General features: G+C 46.2%; 2 long non-coding RNA genes across 2 annotated transcripts; both read right to left on the bottom strand.

Annotated features, from left to right (window-relative positions):
• Positions 1-1,862: 1,862 nt before the first annotated feature.
• On the bottom strand, positions 1,863-12,595 carry LOC132341486 (uncharacterized). The gene is made up of 2 exons (XR_009490235.1): positions 12,391-12,595; positions 1,863-3,344 (listed from the first exon to the last, which is right to left on the bottom strand). It is a non-coding gene; the product is annotated as an uncharacterized LOC132341486 (long non-coding RNA).
• On the bottom strand, positions 8,871-12,384 carry LOC132341487 (uncharacterized). The gene is made up of 2 exons (XR_009490236.1): positions 12,076-12,384; positions 8,871-9,524 (listed from the first exon to the last, which is right to left on the bottom strand). It is a non-coding gene; the product is annotated as an uncharacterized LOC132341487 (long non-coding RNA).
• Positions 12,596-21,215: the final 8,620 nt, after the last annotated feature.

Genomic DNA, 21,215 nt, shown 5'->3' with positions numbered 1-21,215 from the left:
AAATACTGTCCATGGTTAAATCCACCCCTCGGTCTCTTGCCCATTTATGGGTGGCATCTCTGCACTGATGGCCTGAGGCATCATGGGCCCATTGAGCTAGGAACAACTCCCCCTTATGTTGCCAATTCAAATCTGTCTGTGACACCTCTATTTTTGCAGCCTGATCCAGCTGTTCATTGTTTCAGTGCTCCTCATTAGCCTGACTCTTGGGGACATAGACATCCACATGACTGCCCTTCACAGGCAGCTTCTCTACCCGCTCTACCCGAGCAGCGATGTCTTGCCATTAGTCAGCAGCCCAGACTGGTTTTCCCCTATGCTGTCAGTTGGCCTTTTTCCCCCTTTCCAGCCATCCCCACAGAGCATTGGCTACCATCCATGAGTCAGTGTAGAGGTAGAGCTTTGGCCACTTCTCTCGCTCAGCAATGTCCAGGGCCAGCTGAACAACTTTGAGTTCAGCAAGTTGGCTTGATTCACCTTCTCCTTCAGTAGCTTCTGCAACCTGTCATGTGGGGCTCCATACAGCTGTGTTCCACCTTCAGTTCATCCCTACAATGTGACAGGAACCATCAGTGAAAAGAGCATAGCATGCTTCCTCTGCTGGCAGTTGGATATATGGTGGAGCTTCCTCAGTATGTGTTACCTGTTCCTTCTCCTCTTCATCAGTGAGACCAAAGTTTTCACCTTCAGGCCAATTTTTAATTATTTCTAAGATCCCAGGGCAATTTGGGTTTCCAATACAGGCATGCTGTGTGATCAGGGCAATCTGTTTACTCCATGTGGCATCAGTGGCGTGGTGAGTAGAGGGAACCTTTCCTCGGAACATCCACCACAGCACTGGTAGTTGGGGTGCCAGGAGAAGTTGTGCCTCTGTGCCAATCACCTCTGAGGCAGTTTGGACTCCTTCATAGGCATCCAGGATTTCCTTCTCTGTTGGGGTGTAGTTGGCTTTGGCCCCTCTCTAACTTCGGCTCCAGAATCCCAGTGGTTGGCCTCAAGTCTCACCAGGCACCTTCTGCCAAAGGCTCTAGTAAAGACCATTGTTCCCAGCTGCAGAGTAAAGCATGTTCTTCACCTCTGGTCCTGTCCTGACCAGGTGTTGTGGTTTGATGTTGGCCCAATGCCAGGAACCAATGAAAGTCGCTTGCTCACCCTCTCTTGCTATAGCTGGGTATTGGAATAATTACCAATATAGCCGGATGGGATGTCTGGGCTTGACTGGCCTCTGCTGCCTGACCAAAAGGCAGCAACTGCGGTGTTTTCACCTCAGAGACACCTTTGGCTAAGCTGGATGCTGCAGCTGGGCACTAGAGACAAGTCCAGACATGCAGGAGCCCCGGTATACCTCAGTTGGAGAAGCTTTAAGGCGAGGTGAAGGAAAAGAAGTCAGGTTCTGCTAGAGGGTTTCAATCCAGAGTTTTATTCTGGCCCACATGCCTCTGAATCCCGTAACAGCTCTATCAGAACCTCGGGAACCGTGTGGTTGCTGGGTCTTTTAACCTCAGGGAGAGGGGGAGGGAAGGGGTAGGGATCCCACCAACCAGGTGCAGGGCGGACAGGTCTCAGGTGAAAGGGACACCTGGATGGGCCAATGGCCCCCAGGGATGCAGAGCATCTTTTGAACTCTGCCAATCACTCAATGCCCTTCTGGAATGCCAGGATTGACAGACAGCACTCAGCAGGGGTCAGGGTGGGGAGAAAGGAGAGGTGATTGGCACCTGGGAAAGGACCAGGATACCTGAGACTAGCTATGACATCACACCGCAACAGCTGGGCAGCGGAGAGAGAAAAAAAGTTGATGAAGGCTTCATGAGTTGACATAAGGACTGGGAGAAATATTTCAAGGGCAAAACAGGCTCAACTTAAGCTTCAAAGTAACTTTATTACTAAGAGAATCAGAGGAGGATAATGAGAAGCAAAATAAGCCCTTTAGACACCATTTCCCCAGAGCCCCTCCCTCCTTCCCACCAACAGCACGGGGAGACAGGGCATGGAGGTTTTGATCAGTTCATCACCAAGATTTTCTTTCCCATGCTCTGAGACAGGAGTCTTTCCCCTGTGAGACTGTCAGGTCCTTCCCACGAGAGACAGTTCCCTGTGAACTTCTCCAGCTTGGGTCCAATCTCACAAGCAGAAGTCCTTCTGCACCCGCTGCAACGTGAGACCCTCCCATGGGCAGACAGTCCTCCCAAAACTGCTGCAATATGGGTCTCTTTTTTCATGGGGTGCAGTCCTTCAAGGACAGGCTGCTCCAGCTTGGAAGCAGGGGTCCCCTCTCTCCACCAGGTCTTCCACTTGATCACAGCCTCCTCCAGGCATCCACCCACTCCAGCATGGGCACCTCCCCCCATAGGCTGAGGGTGTATCTCTGCATCCCCTGTGGACCTCTATGGGCTGCAGGGGGGCAACCTTCTTTACCATGGTCATCATCACAGCTTGCAGAGGAATCCCAGCTCCGGCGCCTGGAGCACTTCCTTCCCCTCCTTCTCCACTGACCTTGGTGTCGCCATGTTGTTTTCCCTCACATGTTCTCACCTCCTCCTCTTCTCTGACTCAAAGCAAAAACCAGTTACTTAATTTTGATTTTCTTCTTAAATATGTCATCACAGAGGCATTACCAGCCTCCCTCATTGGCCCAGTTTTGGTGAGCAGCATGTCCATCTTCAGAGCCATCAAGGATTGGCTCTGCTGGACATGGTGGAAGCTTCCAGCAGCTTCCCACAGGAGCCATCTTGTGTGGCCCCCCTGCTGCCAAAACTAGGCTGTGAAAAACCAATACACTGGGCCAAGGGCTATCGTATGAGCAATCTCCTGCTTGATCTGGGCGAAGGCTTGTTACTGTTCAGGGCCCCAATGGAAATTTGTTCTTCTTGTGGTTACCAGGTAAAGAGGGCTCGCAATCTGGATGTAGTCAGGGATGTGCATCATCCAGAAACCTATGGCACCTAGGAAAGCTTGCATTTCCTTTTTGTTGGTCGGTGGAGACATCACTGTGATCTTATTGATGACCTCTGTGGATATCTGACGCTGTCTGTCTTGCCACTTCACTCACAGGAACTGGATCTCTCTGGCAGATCCCTTGACTTTGCTCTTTTTGATGGCAAAGCTGGCTTCCAGGAGAATCTGGATGATTTTCTCTCCTTTCTCAAATACTTCCACTGCTGTTTTCCCCCACACAATGATGTCATTGATGTAGTGTAGATGTTCCGGAGCCTCACCCTTTTCCAGTGCAGTCTGGATCAGTCCATGGCAGATAGTAGGACTGTGCTTCCACCCCTGGGGCAGTCGGTTCCAGGTGTACTGCACGCCTCTCCAGGTGAAGGCAAACTGAGGCCTGCACTTTGCTGCAAGAGGAATGGAGAAAAATGCATTGGCAATGTCAATAGTGGCGTACCACTTCGCTGCCTTGGACTCCAGCTCGTACTGGAGCTCCAGCATGTCCAGGATCATGTCACCAACCATGTAGCCGAGACAATGCATCTGGGAGCAGTGCCACACGGCTGCTATTTCAGCATGGCTCACAATGAACTTCATTTGCTTAGCCATTTTTAGCCAGCCATGCTGCCGACAGAGAGGCAAAATTGGTGGCAGCAGCTTTTCTCCTTTTTGGTGCCCCACATGAAGAGAGGCAATGAGTGAAGCCAGAGGCCAGAGAAACTCATGCAGTGCTGCCGGAGGCCACGTGACCAGCAGTGAGAAGCATGATGAAGAATTTCCTGATGTGGAGCCCAGATGGAATCAACTTTTCAGCACTGCAGAACTCTATAAAAACTTTTCAATTGATAGAACTTGAGAACAAACGAACCTACAGACACCAATTCTCTCCCAAATCAGAGAAAAGGAAAAGGTGAAGACACATGAGGAGAACAACATGGCTACACTAAGGTTGGTGCAAAAGAGGGGGGGGGGGGGAGGAGATGCTCTGAGCGTCATACCTGAGATTCCTCTGCAAGCCATGGTGAGGACTATAATACAACAAACTGTTTCCCTGTAATTCATGAAGTGCATGGCCGGGGGGGGGGGGGGGTGTGTGCAGAATTCAGCCGCAGCCTGTGAAAAAAATGCACTCACACTGAAGCATGTGGATGCTGAGAAGCTGTGATCTGGTGAGAGGCTTGAACAGAAAGAGGGAAAACCCTTGCTTCCAGAGACAGAGGAAAAGGACCTTTGCTTTTATACTAGGACAGCTCATTCTTAAAAGACTGTACCCCATGAACCAAATGGCCCATGAAAAACAGTTGTGGGAAGACTGCTTTACCTGTGGGAGGGACTCACATTGCAGCAAGTTTGGACAGGACAATGTCCTAGGGTGATGTTAGGATGCTTGTATCCCCATTCGTGTGTGCTATTTATGCTGGATATTATGTTCCATACCTTCAAGACTGGCTCTGAAGAGTGAATGTTTTGTTTTGGTCTCTTATCAGCCACTCCCCCACAGCTGGCGGGACACAGAGACAGGGCAGTACATAGTCCTGCTTTTGCTTTTTGCCCTGCTTTTTGCTTTGCTCTCGCTCTTGCTTCTGCTTTGCTCCTGCTTTGCTCTTGCTTTTTTTTGCTTCTGTTCATTGGTTAGTTTAGCTTAACAGTCCAAATTCCCTCCTGGACTGTTTCTTCTTTCCTTTTTGGATCTACTCGAACCTTTTCTGGACTGGGACCTGGGAAACACCGAGTTTGCACCTTGTGGCCTACAGCAGCTACCCCATCCCCAGAGGAACTGATAACAGAGCGATCACCCCCGGAGAGATTTTCTGAATTTGTCATCTTTTTTCAGAGCGGTGAAAGAGTGGTGTCATCCGATATTGTTCATTTTGTGTGCTGGGGGGTGCAGTGTCTGTTAAATAAACAGGTTCTTTCCACTTGTCTCCGAGGAATTCTTCCCAAACTGGTTGGGGGGAGGGGCCGTGTGGGTTTGCTTTCTGGAGGGGCCCCCCTTTGGGGATTCTCTCCCAAATTTGCCCTAAACCAGGACAACTGCTACTTGTGAAAATTTGAACCACATTAGAAAAGTTCACAGAGAACTGTCTCCCGTGGGAAGGACCCCATGACATAGCAAAAGAGACTCCTCTCCCAAATGAACTGAAGAATGATTTTTTTAGGAGTGACAAACTGACTAAAAACCCCATGTTTTGTCTCCCTGTGCTCCTGATGGGAAGGAAAGAAGGGCTGGGGGAGGGAAAAGGTGTTCTAAAAGTTTATTTTACTTGTCATTATCCTCTTTTAAGTCTGTTAGTAGATTTTTTTCTTTATACCTTTTAAAGTTTTGGGCCTATTTTGCCCTTAAAGTATTTTCTCCTAATCCTTATCTCACCCTATGAGCCTTTTAATTTCTTTTTCTTTCCTCTTCTGCTCAGCTATAGCTGCGGAGGAGTGAATGATTTTTTCATTAGTGCACTGGCATTTGGCCAATGTCAAACCCATGACACCTGCTCACAGATCATCTTGTGGATGGGGATCATGGCATCTCGATTTGTCTGATGCTGCCGGTGGTGCACTGTCCAGGTGGCAATTGGTATTCATTGTTCTTCCCCCTCAGGAGTCCAACTGAAGAAGGATTTTCGGACAGCCCAGGCAAGATGTTCAATTGCCTAATGCCCTCTGTCTCCACAGCAGCTATTCCAAAAGCCCACCTGAGTCCCTTTGGGTCTTTGAAATAGCTGCTCCGGAGGAAAACTATGCCCAGAATACACGGGGCCTCTGGGCCAGTCACAATAGGATGTTTCTGCCACTCCTTCCCAGTCAAGCTCACCTCAGCTTCCAACAGTCAACTGCTGGATTCCCCCTGTCACCCCAGCAATAGAAACAGGTTCTGCCCCCACATGTCCCAATGGGATTAACATGCACTGCACACCAGTGTTGACCAAGGCCTTGTATCTGTGGTTCTGATGTGCCAGGCCATAGGATTCACACAGTCCAAAAGACGCCATTCTCTCGTGCCTCTCCCTGGCTGGAGACAGGGCCCCTCTAGCCCTGGCTATCATTCCCTCCCTGGGCATACATTCTAGAGATTTTTTCAAGGGGACTGGACATGTCATCTTCCCTTCTGTTATGCCTGGTAGCTTGGCTCTGGGAAACTGGAGCTACATCCCTTCTGGTGGAACTCTCTTTCTGAGTATTTCCCTCCTTCAGTTCATACACCCGTGCTGCCAGGGCAGAAGTGGGTTTTCTATCACGCCTTTTCATATGTTCCCCATGGTCACACAGGAAGAACCACAGGTCAGCACATGGGGTGTACCCTCTCTCCCTAGCTGGGGGACATCTGCTTCTGGTAACAGGGTCTCTGGTCTATACTGGCGAGATTTGGATAAAGTCCTCTTTAAGTTCCTTCCTGAGTTTCTGATGAGTCTCCTCAATCCTGTCTTCCATTTTCTTTATATGCTCTGACAGACTTGTTTCCACAGCTGATATTTTTGCTTGTGTTGGGCTGTGCAGAGTGCCTGCATATGCCCAGAGCCTCTTTACCATAGTACCCACTGTCTTATCCCCCTCATTCCACTTCATCACTGCTAAAGCAGGGGCATATTCTTGTAGCCCGAGTCTAGCAAGTTTTAGCCATATCACTGGTGCACATTTTACCATGTCTGGACTCTTAATTGTTTGGTTGTCTGAGAAAACTATCTCTATCATCACCAGTTCTCTCAAGCGTTGAATCCCTTGTGCCATGGGATTCCAAAGGCTTTGCTGCAGCTGGAGATCTTGGCACAGGTCTCTTTCCTTGATGCTTCTTAAGAGCTGTGTCCAGAGACTGAGAGCTTTGGGCCCCCTTGTCATCCCTTGGTCAATACTCACATCACATGACAGAGATCCCAAATACCTTGCTTCAGTACCATCCAGAATCATACTATCATCTGTAGAGTCCCAGATTCAGACCAACCAATTTAATATAGATTCATCAGGCCATTGGCGATAATCTTTTCTTAGACTGCAAAGACTTTCTATGGACAGAGACTCAATAATGATTTCTGGTTTGGATTCCTCTGCTGCCTGTGAGGATACTTTCTCCCCATCATCATCCACTGGGCAAACGGATTTGATTTTGTGTTTCCTTCTCTGGACAGGGGCAATTGCTATTGGCTTAGGCTCCCCATCTGGTTTAACTGCAGCCTGAGTGACTGGGGTGTCTGCTGATCCATCCTCCTGCCCCTCTGGCTGTATCTGCTGCCCTACAGTATCTAGCAGTATGCAGTAAGCATTAGCCAGGGCCCAGCACATTGCAATGAGCTTCTTCTCATTAGAGTTGTCATTTCAATTTTCTTTCAGATATTTCCCCACCTCTGCTGGATTCTGAAATTGTTCAGGGGGGACATTCCAAGCTATTTGGGCCGAGAATTCCTTCAGGATTTGGCCTATGTCCTCCCACACCCCACACCACTCAGAATTTTCCACAATTGGGGCAGGTGTCTGGACAGCCTCTCTGGAAATCTCAGCCCTGATTCTAGACAAGCTGCAGACTATACAGAGGAAACCTACCAGATAAAACAACAGGAAGGTGGTATCTTTACCATCCAGGGGAAACTGAACATTCTCAAAAGGTGACGTACCAGATCTGAAGGGGAAGGAGATAGAGGGCTGGGAAAAATCATCCCCTACTTTTCCCCTAACAGACTGGGTGCAATTATTAATAAAAATCCAAAAAAGGCTACCAAGACCAGGATGGAAAAACAACAGAGCATACACATCCTCGATAACTACCAGTACCTCTGTTAAACTTTCATAAATTATTAGCACCGGGCACATCAATATGGCAATCCTGATTTGTGTCCCTGATATGTAAAAGACATATACCAGGGACAAAATTACCCCTATATATGAATTGGTAAATATGTCTAGGTTCCAGAGAGCCATTATTAAAGCAAGCAACATGGTGACCACTGATTGCTGTATCCCAACACAGTGTTTCAAACCAGAATGTAATTTTTTCTTCCTTCACTTTCTCTTGCCCCTTAAGTTGGGTGCCAAATTTTGTCTCGGTTTAGAGACAAGTTGTCCTGGTTTAGGGCAAATTTGGGAGAAAACCTCCAAAAGGGGGCCCCTCCAGAAAGCAAACCCACACGGTCCGTCCCCCCAACCGGTTTGGGAAGGATTCCTCCGAGACAAGTGGTAAGAACCTGTTTATTTAACAGGCCAAGCACTCCCCAGCATACAAAATGAACAATACTGGATGACAAAACTCATTCACTGCTCTGAAGAGATGACAAATTCAGAGAGTATCTCTGGTGAGTGGTTGCTCTGTTATCAGTCCCTCTGGCACTGGGAATGGCTGCTGCAGGCCACAGGGTGCAAACTCTCGGTGTTTCCCAGGTCCCAGTCTGGAGCAAGTTCGAATGGTTCCAAGAAAAGGGAAAGAAAAACAGTCCAGGGAAAATTTGGACTGCCTATCTAAACTAACTAACAAGCAAAAGCAAAAGCAAGAGCAAAGCAGGAGCAAGAGCAAAAGCAAGAGCAAGAGCAAAAAGCAAAAGCAGCACTATGAACTGCCCCGTCTGTGTCCCACCGACTGTGGGGGAGTGAGCAGGATGATAACAAAACAAAACTTCGCTTTTCAGAGCCAGTCTTGAAGGCACAGAACATAATATCCAGCATAAACAGAACAGATAACTGGGGATACAAGCATCATGACGTCACCCTAGGACTCAAGTTTAGGAGAAAAAGACTCTGGAATGAGTGTTTCCTCTAAAAAAATATAAGATTCCAACAATCCCTTTCTGCTGATAAGAAACGAGTACTAGTGGAAGAGAGTGAAAAAAACCCAACTATTTATTGACAGACAGAGTGCCCACACTGCACGGGAAAAAAAGATGCATAAATGCTAGATATTGAACTGTCAGACCTTACCACTCTCTGTACAAAGCAGAGACACACAGAGTTCCCAGTCAGGTACAAAGGAGAGCCACTTTATTGCAAAAACCAGGCCTTTTTAAGCAGTTAGGCCTTTATCAGTTACATAGTTTTAAATCATAACAAACATAATCCATCCAACCACCATACACCACGATGTGAACACGTAATGACTATATAACTTGTTTTTCTACCTCCAATTCAGCTGAGTCACTTTCCCATAGTCTTCTACTTAGCTAAAGTAGTAGGCCTGAGCCATGATTTTACAAGAGTAGCAAGGCCCTAATTTTATAAGGTTTTACCTATTAGCAACAAACACCAACACCCCCCCTCCCCCACCAAAACAAAAACCCCAAAATGCCAGGGAAAGAAAAAAAACCCACAATGGCCAGCAATGTGGTGGGGAAAAAAAAGGCACTGGCTCCTGTCTCAAGGAAAAAAAGTCCAAAACAAAAGACACACTACAGCTCGGGCAGAATAGATGGGAACCCGGTAAATCGTTGGTGTTGGTCCCCTCTTCACAGCAGGTGACGCAAGAGGATTTGGTTTCCTTTTCTCATCCCGGCTCAGCTCTTCCAAGGTCTGGGGCTAAAAGAAAGTGGCCCCTTGCCTTCCTGCTGGTCCTGGCCAATTTTTCTCTTGTAGATTGTTGTCTCTGATCTTGGACCAAAACCAAACTGTCCAATTCACTTGGAAAAAAAAAAGCCACCAAAGGATTGCTATCACAGTCTCCAAGGACAGGGAAAGAGAAAAACAAACAAAGAAACAAACGTACACCAGAAAAAAAAACAAACCAAAAAACCAAAAAAACCCTTCTTGCCTAAGCTAACAAAAAAGCCAAGCTAACTAAGCAAAAGAGCCCACAGTCCACACCACATGATGAACACCTGTGGAGTGAGGCTTTGAAAAAGCAAACAGCCTGCAGAAGAGCCCCAAGGCTCCAACTCTCTCCACCCCCCCCCCCCCCCGCCCCTCGCCCGGGTCCCACCTTAAAGGTGCATGTCCTGGTTTAGGGCAAATTTGGGAGAAAAACTCCAAAGGGATTCCTCCAGAAAGCAAATTCAAGTTGCCCCTCCCCAACTGGTTGGGGAAAAGATTTCCTTGGATAAAAAGTTCAAAAAAACCTGTTTATTAAACAGGCAAAGCATTGACCAGCACAAAAAATGGACAATATTAAACAATAAAACCTCTAGCCACTCCGAAGAGATGACAAACTTAGAAAGCCCCCATCATGGACTGTAGCTTGGCTCCCTCAGTCTCTTATCAGTCCTTCCGGCACTGGAAATGCTGCAGCCCAGGCCAGGCCCGGTGGGCCACAGGTGCAAGCTGCCGGTGCTCTTCTGGGTTTTCAGTCAACAGCAGGTTTAAACAGTTCTAAGAAAAAGAAAATCTACAGTCCAGGGAATTTCTCTGCCTCAGCTAGCTAAAAACTAATTAAAAAGCAAAGGAGAGCTCTGTCCTGCTGTCTGTCCACCCACAGACAACACAGTCCAGGAGCAGGAATGTGGAGGATTGAGTGCAGTTTCTGAAAATAAACTGTGCTCTTCTTCTCTCCCCGCCTTTGATCTCAGAACTCATCTTAAAGGTGCAAAACTTATTTCTGGGCTAAACAGACAAATGGGAATACAATTCAGCCACATAAAGTCACCCTAGGACAGTGCAGTAACCATTTTTGGGCATATAACAGATGATCAGGGAAAAGACTATCATCATAAAATCCCCCCAAGACACATCTACATTTCATCTTTGTATAATTAATAAATAGCATTATATCATATATTCAGCACTGCATTTTATACAACTATCATCACTAGCCAAGCAAAGAAGTTCTACAGCTTGGGATTTTTGCACTTGTATAAGCATTAATTGCTCAGAGTAAGACTTTTCAGCAAGTTCTGAAGCAGAGATTGTTATAGATGGATAACGAGATGACTGGCTCCCGCAATTAAAAGATAACGATTGTGTGAATATTAAAAGCTTTAGTGATGTATAGTAATGTTATTGTAGTTTAGATGTCCTCTATTCTCCCCATAGTTCCCTTTTCCCCGCTCTGTATTGTGACCATGAGACAGCCTGGGTTGTCTAGTACAGGTAAAAAGAAGGCGTGCACATGTGTGCCTTACCTGGGGCAGTTGGAAAGGGAAAAGCTTGTTGCTTAGGGGGTGTGGCATGGCAACACCTGATCTCCAATCAAGTTACAAGAAAGCAGTCTCCACTGATAAATGGCAAAGAAGAGCTGACTGACAGACTTTGGGAGGGGCCAGGGCTGGCTGATGCAACCCCCAGGGGTATAAAAGACTGAGCATCCATCTTGAAGATGAACCAGCCACATGTTATCCACTAGGGCAGTTTCCAGCACTGTGAATTTTTCCTTATGTAGTCCTTTTGTTGTATTTTTGTTACGGTTTAATAAACCTTTTAAAATTTTCAAAGTGAGCAGTTGTTTCTCACAAAGTGAAATACCAGTTTCAGTTTATTAGTTTGTTTTGGTTCTCAGGTTGTTTGGGGTTTTTTCCTCTTTTGTTCAAGTGTTAAATGGCATTGAATACTTCAGTCTCTCTTGGGTTTAGATTTGAAAGATATTTTGAACATTGTTTTCCAGAGAAAATCAAAAATTCTACAACTTTGTAAAAGTTGTAAAGCTGGTATGTTTATTGCAGCATTGGACGCATGCGGGGATTACTCTCCTTAAAAGGCATGCGTACCTCTGGGATCTTCAGGTCTCTTTTTATCTCTCTCTCTAAATACATATGCATACAATTTCACAATAGGTTATACATATTCATTTTACAGACTAACGCTAGTTTTTTTGTTATCAGAAAGAATTCTTAAGCTAAGTTGATTTGTCTCTTCCTTATCTGTGTCTTTCACTGAAACAGTTTCTCTGAGCTTAGGTTTTTGCAAGAACAGGCAGTCAGACTAAATAGCTAAGGTTTCAAATTCAAAGCTTAACTAAAAGATGCACATTTAACTTAAATTAAAATAGATTTCTACCCTGGAACTTAGAAAATTTCTACTTTGTTTCAACATGATAATCATATACAGCAATAAAGAAACCCAAACCACCACCAACCCCCCCCCAAACTTTGAATCTAGCAAGACTAAGTCTGAACAACAACATAAGTATGCAATCAAAAATATAAAATATCTACTGCTTTCTAGGAATTATGTGCTAACCTTTTGTTACTTTTCAACAAATCACATTCACCATTATCTAAAGTAGTATTTCTACTTAATTACCATTACTTCAGCAGCATTGGTTGAATGGAGATATCTGAGTGTTGCAAGCCTCTCATTCCTTCAGTGTTGTTAAAATGAAATCACTAGACCTTCTCACTGTATAACACCCAGGTATTTTTCAGTACGTCTTGCTAGGTTAGAGCATATAGAATAAAATCCCAATATTGCTGGGTGGAACATGCCTGGGCTCGTCCAGCCCTAGTGCTCTGGACCAAAGGCAGCAGCTGTGGTGTTTCACCTCAGAGACACCTTTGGCTGGCTGGAAGTTGCAGTTAGGCACTCAGAATAAGTCCAGACGTTAGAAACTCAGTTTACCTCTAGTGGAAAAGGTTCAGGTGATGGTGAAGAGGAAAAAGAGCGGATTCCGCCGGAGGGTTAAATCCAGAGTTTATTCCAGGGTCACAGAGCTCTGAATCTTGGTAACAGCTCCAACAGAATACCGACCGCATGGTTTCAGTGTCTTTTAAGCCCACAGGGAGGGGGGAGGGAAAGGATAGGTGAGCCACCAACCAGGTGGGAGGGGGAGGGTCTCAGGGGACAATGACACCTGGACAGGCCAATGACCCAAGGTCTGAGAAGCATCTTTTGAACTTCTGCCAATCACACGACTCCCTTACTGGAATGTGGAACTTGACAGACAGCAGTAAGGAAGAGGGCAAGGGGGAGGGGAAGGAAGAAGTTGGCACACCTGAGGGACAGGATATTGCTTCACACCGCAACAAGAGCATGTTATATCACTCACAAAGCCATACTAGTTTGGCAACTGTTGGGGAAGATGAAACAGGAAAGCCTTACAAATATGATTGCCTGGCAAAAGATTTTGAGAATATAGAAACTATAAGCGAGATTGAAATGAAAGCAAGCTTTGACATCCCTTGTGGAGAGTTTTGTGGAGACGTGGCTTGAAGAGAAGGGACATGATAAAATACAGCTGGTAAAGCAATGGGCCTTTGGCGGGGGGCCTTTGGCAGGGCCAGAGTGTCCTTGAGCAGGAAGTTATACGATAACGGGATGCAGAAGCAGAGACTAGCTAATGAGGGGAGAAAACATAGGCATCCTGAGTATCTGATAGCAAAGGTTGAGCTGACCTTTTATAGCGAACCAATAGTGAGCTTCAGTTTTGCAATATGTATGAGCCTTATTATCACTGTTATAAGAGCACGCATGTTAAATCAATAAATTGAGACTTGTTGATCATCATCGGATGTGCTTGTCTCCCGTCGACTCCGTCAAATGGTGACCCCGACGTGATCCTTGCCAGACACCACGGACGAGCGACGACCGGGTCGGGTCCCGAAGCAGCCGGGACGGCAAAAAAGCGCGAAAAAGAAGAGTTAAGACGCGCCGTGCCCTGGGTGTCTGTACAGACCAGCCTGGCCGATACGTGCTGCCGAGACCTTGAGGGGCTGCAACAGCGCTGACGAATTAGGTATGGAAAGGCAAGCAGCATATGATTTATTTACCGCTTTTTTACAAAAGCGGCAGGTTAAGGAGATAGATTTACAAAAGGAGTTACCGGGGCTTTTAGCATATGGGTATGCCAAGGGAGTCTTTGCAAATCCTCATACTGTACATGAGTTGACAGAGTGGCGCAAATTCGGGGATTTATTATGGGAGGCTACATTAGAGGACGATAAGACGGCTAGAAAGTTGGGAAAGCTTTGGAGGGTGGTACACAATGAGCTTCTGCAGCATCAGGCAGAAAAGAAAGCAGCTGAGCAGGCATCTGCCGCTCACACCAAGAATAGGAGTTATGGGAGTGATCAGGATCAGACCACTCCTTTACCCCCTGTGTTCACAAAGGTGGTCCTGCCGCCTCCACCATCACCTTCTACCAGAGCTGGTCCTGAGGTTGCTTGTGAGCCTTCTGCACCCCCCGAAGAGCAGGGGCCATGGCCAAGGCCCCCCACTGCTGAATTCCTGCAGAGTAATGAGCCGATCCCTGGGGCGGAAAGCGACCTAGCGGAGGCCATTGCCAGGGAGCGAAGGGAGGCTTGGGCTGCGCTGGCGAAAGATGGCTTGGAGAGAGGGGATGACGGTGCAGTTAGTGCGGCAACCCAGCTAGCATGCCCAGTGACCTTCCAGGCACAGGCTGGTGGAAGATTACTAGCAACAATCACTGCTCTCGATTGGAAATTGCTATCACAATTGCGATCTACTGTTAGTCAGTTTGGGGTAACTAGTGAACCAGCAAGACAAATGTTGGATTATGTTTGGAATACTCAGGTACTTTTGCCTGCTGATTGCAGAGGGATAGTGAAGTTGATTTTCACTCAGCATCAACAACTTTTATTTAATGCACATTGGCAGGCGCTTGTTAATGAGTGTGTAGTGATACAGCAGCAGCCAGGAGACCCTCTCCATGGGGTGACTGTGGATGAGCTTATGGGTTTAGGAGCATTTCTTCGCACTGAAGCACAGGCTCTGATTGGACCGGACAAGTGCCGAGAGGCAATGAGGTTGGTTAGATTGGCAATAGATAGAGTGAAGGAACCGGGAGGAGTACCTGTGTATATGGGAATTAAGCAGGGCCGGGAGGAATCGTTCGGTTCATTTATAGATAAAGCTGCTGCTGCGATTGAGAAGGCAGGGGTACCCGAGTATATGAGAGGGGCTTTGTTGAAACAATGTGCTCTTCAGAATTGTAATTCAGATACAAGGAGTGTAATTAATACACTAGGTGCAAACTGGACCATAGAAGAAGCACTAGAAAGAATGGCACAGATGCTGGTAAGATCACAAGTCTGTTTGGTAGATGCTATCAATCAGCTGGGATTAGGGTTACAAGAACAAGCAAAGGCTTCTCAGAATCAGGTGTTGGCTGCCCTTGCACCCCTTCAAGCGTCAGCTGCACTTACCCCGGCTCCGACAGGAAATTGGATGAGATGTTACCGATGCGGAGGCATGGGTCACATGCGTCGGGAATGCTGAGCAACAGGGATCTGGTGCCAGAAATGCCGCTCGAATACACACAATACAGGCGCTTGTCGGCGGAAGTCGGGAAACTCCGCCAGGAGCGCGAATTGCAGTGGCCGCGCACCGACACAAGGCGTCGCTGCAGCACTACCAACCTCCCCTGTCTCCAACCCGCCACCACAGGAAGCCTCGGCCTGGACGTGGCAGCGGCAGTAGAGGTTACACTGATGACTCCACACCCACAAAAAATCCCGACGGGGATTCAGGGACCTGTTGTTATACAGGGTCTAACGGTGGGTGCTTTGCTCTTAGGGAGGTCATCTGCATCTATGCTTGGATTATTTGTTTTACCTGGTGTCATTGATGCGGATTATACAGGCGAAATTATGGTTATGGTGCATACACCTTTCCCACCACTCCAAATTAATAAAGGACAGAGAATTGCTCAATTGGTGCCACTGGAGCAAATGACTAAGGGATTACAAACAATAAAAGGACAAGAGAGGGGTGAAAAGAGTTTTGGGTCCACTGGAGGTCTCACCTTGCTGACTCTGAATCTTTCTGAGAGACCCAGGAAAAGAGTGGAAGTGGAATTTCAAGGACAGAAAAGGTCATTCTCAGGCTTGTTAGACACTGGAGCAGATTCTAGCATTATTAGCCCTAGTTGTTGGCCTCAACACTGGCCCTTGCAACCAGCAGCCACCACAGTGACCGGGGTTGGACGTTTAACCCTGGCGAGTCATTCTCCTTCTCTCCGGGTTCACATAGATGGAAAACAGCTAACAGCTATTTTTTCAATAATGCAATTGCCGCCTACCGTGCAGTGCCTCATAGGGCGGGACATCCTGGCTCAGTTGGGAGTGGTCTTAACTAATGAACACCCTTTGGGGTAATAGCCATTGCTTGGACTTTCCCGATTCCCATTACCTGGACAATTAACACCCCGGTATGGGTTAAGCAATGGCCTTTAAAAGAGGAAAGTCTTCAACATGCTCATCAATTGGTAATGGAACAATTTGAGCAGGGACACCTGCGGCTATCTACTAGTCCCTGGAATACTCCAATTTTTGTGATAAAGAAGAAATCTGGGAAGTATAGACTGCTCCACTATTTGCGGGCTGTTAATGATCAAATGGAACCTATGGGTGCGTTACAGCCAGGATTACCTAACCCTGCAATGATTCCAAAGGATTGGCCACTACTAATTATTGACCTAAAGGATTGTTTTTTCATTATTGCACTTCACCCACAGGACATGAGGCGATTTGCATTTACGCTACCTGCCATTAATAGGGAGGGGCCTGATCAAAGGTTTGAGTGGACTGTATTGCCGCAGGGAATGCGCAATAGCCCTAGCTTATGTCAAATCTATGTTGACTCTGCATTACAACCTTTAAGGAAACAGTGGCCGAGCACAGTAATTTATCACTATATGGATGATATACTGTTTGCCCAACCTACACCTTTCACAGAACAGCAAATTCGGGAAATACGGGCAACACTAGCACAGTACTCTCTTGTTATAGCCCCTGAGAAAATTCAGACAACGGCTCCATGGAAATACTTGGGATGGTCCATGTCTGAACAGATAGTTAAACCACAAAAGTTGCAGCTGCAGACAAAGCTTACAACTTTGAATGAGGCTCAGAAACTATTAGGTGATCTTCAGTGGTTAAAACCAATTGTTGGGATACCGAACGAATTATTGGATGAAATACGTCCGCTTCTTAAGGGTACAGACCCGACGCGTCCAATCCGTGCTACTCCAGAACAGGAAAACGCCCTTCAGCAAATAATGGACTGTGTTACCCAAGGACAGGTCCATCGGCGTGATCCGGAGTTGGCAATAGACTTAACCATTTGGAACGGTCCCAAATACCTTCTCAGTGCACTATCTCAGTTGCAAAAGAAAACGGGGGAGATAAGGGTATTGGAATGGATTTCCCCCGTGTTACAACAGAGTAAAACTCTTTTTCAAAAAATCGAAATGTTAGCAGACTTAAAGAAAGGCAGGGAGAGAATGTTACAAGTAGCGGGAACTGAACCAGCAGTAATCAGGATACCAATGAAAAAAGATACCTTAGACTGGTACCTGAACAATTCAGAAGAACTACAGGAGGCACTTTTAGGTGCATGCTGTCCTATTGAAACAGGAAAGCTTTGACCAGCTCCCGTTCAGTGGATAGGGGAATGGGACTGGATTACTCGCCCTAAGCGAGAAAGTTCCCCTATTGCAGGTGCTACTACTGCATTTACAGATGCTGGCAGGAAGTCAAGAACTGCCGCAATAACTTGGCAGGAGAAAGGATCATGGAAACATCAGATCTTACAGGCAGAGGCAGTGGACAGTTTACAGACTATGGAAGTTTTGGCAGTAGTATGGGCAATATCACAGCTTAAAGGACCACTGAATATTGTTACAGACTCTTTGTATGTTGCTGGGGTTGTAGCTAGAATTGAAGATTCCTCCATAAAGGAGGTACAAAATCAGAGACTGTACGAATTGCTAGTACAGCTAAAAATGCCACAAGATCAAGGGAGCATGCTTATGCTGTGATTCATGTTAGAAGCCACAAATGGAATGTTGGTCTAGGGGAAGGGAACGATAGAGCAGATAGATTGGTTGCTGTGGTGCAGAGCACACCCATGTCAAGTCAACAGCTAGCAAGGGAAGCTCACTCCATGTTTCACCAAAATGCAAAAGGCCTAACTCGAGAATTCAAGGTGACACTGGCAGAAGCAAAAGCTATTGTTAGGGCCTGTCCAATTTGCAGCCACCACAATGGGGGTGGTGGTCTAGGCATGGGAGTAAACCCGCGAGGCTTGCAATCAAATGAGTTATGGCAAATGGATGTTACACGTCTCCAGTTTTGGTAGGCTAAAATATGTGCATGTGTCTATTGATACCTACAGCAAATATATTTGGGCAACAGCACAGACAGGAGAAAAAGCAATACACGTGGAAAGACATTTGTAGAGCTGTTTTGCAGTAATGGGGACGCCAAAAAGAATTAAGACGGATAATGGTCCTGCTTATATCAGTCAGAGGATAGAGAAATTTTTAAAGAATTGGGGGATTGAACATATTACAGGCATCCCAAATTCCCCGACAGGACAAGCTATTATTGAAAGGGCTAATGGTACCCTGAAAAGGTATCTAGCCAAACACGAAGGGGTGACCGACCCCCAGGCAAGGTTGTTAAAAAGTTTGTTTGTGATCAATCATTTGTGTGTATTTGGGGACGCAGGACAACCCCCAGCAGAACTGCATTGCAAGTCAAGTGAGGTTACTGAGCAGGAAAAAGAAGTATGGGTAAGATACAGGGACCCCAAGACAGGGTTGTGGAAGGATCCTGCTAAGGTCCTGTTTTGGGGAAGGGGATATCTCTGTGTTTCTACCCCTGCAGGAGCTGTGTGGGTACCCGCAAAGTGGACTAAACCTGTTCTCAATGCAGCGGTTGGTGGGCAATCTGACAGAAGTGGACAAGAAGCGACTAGAGGAGAAGCTGCCAGTGATCCTACGACCACTACTGATACAGCTGAAGGGACACTCAAAGGCAATCAACAGGGCTGTGACACACTGCCAGACTACTAAGGAGCTGACTGAAACTATTGAATCACTGTCATCTTTTTACATAAGGGGCCCAGCGGGCCAGAACTGTCTTGATTGTAATTGTTCATGTTGTGCTGCTTGGGTGGCATTGTATTGTGGGGGCTGCTGTAAGACCTTTTGGATAGAGCAGTCCTTGATCCGGCAATTGCGGTGTGGTACGTGCTGGTATGACCATCGTTTTGATAGCTGGCAAAGGGAGCTGAGGGAACAAACAAGATTGGACATAGGTTCGGCTTTAAATCTTTTTGAAGCGCCTGAACAAAAGATTTTGGCTTATTATCGGTGGGAATTAAATCATATTGTAAAAAGGGTTAAAGCTCAAAGTAGGTCCTATATTGCATCTGCAAGGTGTAGAAAGTTGGTGCCCTTAACACAGCATTCTGTAGTAGGGCCCATTAAGGGGAATCCCGATGAAGAATTGGATCAATGCTTAAGAAAATTACAGGATCTAAAATTACAACGGTTAGGGACGCTGAAGATTAAAAGGAAAAAGAAGAAAAATAAGAGGGAAAAATGAAGCTTATTTTTGTTGTGTTGCTTAGTGCTGTGATAGCTGGGGTAGTAGGAGTAACGCGCTTTAATCAGCCAAGAGACAATATATGGATAACGCTTGCTAATCAAACTAATCAATCATTGCTTTGTCTTAGCTTAGGAGGAGTTACTAACCCCTTTCGAACGTGCTTAGTGGGCCTGCCTGTGTGGTCTCCCAAGGAGTTTTGTGGTCTGATAGATAATCAAACCTTGTGCAAAAACCTTTCGACGATTACAGACCCTACAAACCCTACACAAAATGATGGCTACCGTCAATGTCAAATAATTCTGTCACTTAATACCACCTTGCACTCTCCTCCTGAGGAGTTGGATCTCTTTGGAAGTGCAAACGCCAGTATGACTAACACCTTAAAGGGCAATTGGATCAGTTTTGAGCCCTTAGGCTCCCAGGATCTTAATCAGAATAGAGGGAAATGGGCTACCCTAGATTCATCCCTGGAATCAGGTATAGTGCATAAGCAGCTTTATAGCCGATGCAACGGCAGTAATATCACTGCCCCGAAGAAATTACCCACAGGGATATTTTTAATTTGTGGAGACAGAGCTTGGAATGGTATACAGGCCAAACCACAGGGAGGACCTTGCTATTTGGGAAAATTGTCATTGTTTCACCCCAATGTGTCTCTATTGATGCAATTGAGCCGAAATTCAAGCAGGCAGAGACGCAGCTTGCACGACCTAGACTGCAATCAGATAGGAATCCCACAGTTTTGGAGTGAGTTAAAACAAGTGATAGTTTCAACTATCTTGCCAGGAGGAGCTGCAAATAAAGCTATGAACTTAGCAAAGCAATTGGGGTGTTGGGCCAAGGATGAGTTGAATAAGACATCAGAAATTCTAGATATGCTAACTGCAGAAGTGCAAAGTGTTAATCATGCTGTTTTACAAAATAGGGCCGCTATAGATTTTTTGCTTTTAGCTCATGGGCATGGATGTGAAGAATTTGAAGGTATGTGTTGCATGAATTTGTCCGACCACTCTGTATCAATTCATGCTAAAATAAAAGAATTACAACAGGGACTTCACAGTCTCAAAGAAGAGGAAGGACTAGGAATTGACGAATGGCTTTAAAGCTTGGGACTTGGACCATGGCTAAGGAACCTTGTAATATATGCTATAGGGATATTGGGCGTGGTTTTGATGCTTTTGCTTATTTTGCCTTGTATTTTTAATTGCATTCAGAATATGGTCAGTCGAATGATAGAAAAAACCTGGCAGACAAACCTTCGTGCTCAAAAAGAAAACGGGGGAAGTGTGGAGAGTTTTGTGGAGACGTGGCTTGAAGAGAAGGGACGTGATAAAATACAGCTGGTAAAGCAATGGGCCTTTGGCGGGGGGCCTTTGGCAGGGCCAGAGTGTCCTTGAGCAGGAAGTTATACGATAACGGGATGCAGAAGCAGAGACTAGCTAATGAGGGGAGAAAACATAGGCATCCTGAGTATCTGATAGCAAAGGTTGAGCTGACCTTTTATAGCGAACCAATAGTGAGCTTCAGTTTTGCAATATGTATGAGCCTTATTATCACTGTTATAAGAGCACGCATGTTAAATCAATAAACTGAGACTTGTTGATCATCATCGGATGTGCTTGTCTCCCGTCGACTCTGTCAATCCCTTAGTTACTGAACAACAGGAAAACAATGGTGTGGCCGGCTGAAGGTAATCCCCTTTTGATGAAACAATACCCTCTGCAAGCAGGCAGGTCCAAGGGTCAGAGCAGACCCTGCCAGCTTGGCAGAAGGGGTCTGAAGAGTAGTTTTTTGGGTTTAAAATGTAGCACAATATGATAATGTAGTGATTCTTATAGGCTGTATGTAAATGCTATAGGATTTGTATGTTGTACTAGATTGGTTAGTGAGAATCAGAATATTCAACACAGAAGATGATTTATTGTATTGTAACGGGAACTTCGCTCTCTTATACTCTTGATTTTGCTCTTGTTCTCTTGCTTTTACTCTTGCGCTCTTACTCTCACTTTTCTATGCTCTTAGCTCTTGCCTTTTGACATTATTACCCTCTCATCCTCTCTCTTCTCTCGGGCCTGCTCCGAGCTGCAGCTG

Source organism: Haemorhous mexicanus, chromosome W (assembly GCF_027477595.1).
Source record: "Haemorhous mexicanus isolate bHaeMex1 chromosome W, bHaeMex1.pri, whole genome shotgun sequence".
NCBI classification, from domain to species: domain Eukaryota; kingdom Metazoa; phylum Chordata; class Aves; order Passeriformes; family Fringillidae; genus Haemorhous; species Haemorhous mexicanus.
Note: the sequence above shows the minus strand (reverse complement) of the source record. Positions and strands in the feature narration are given on the sequence as shown.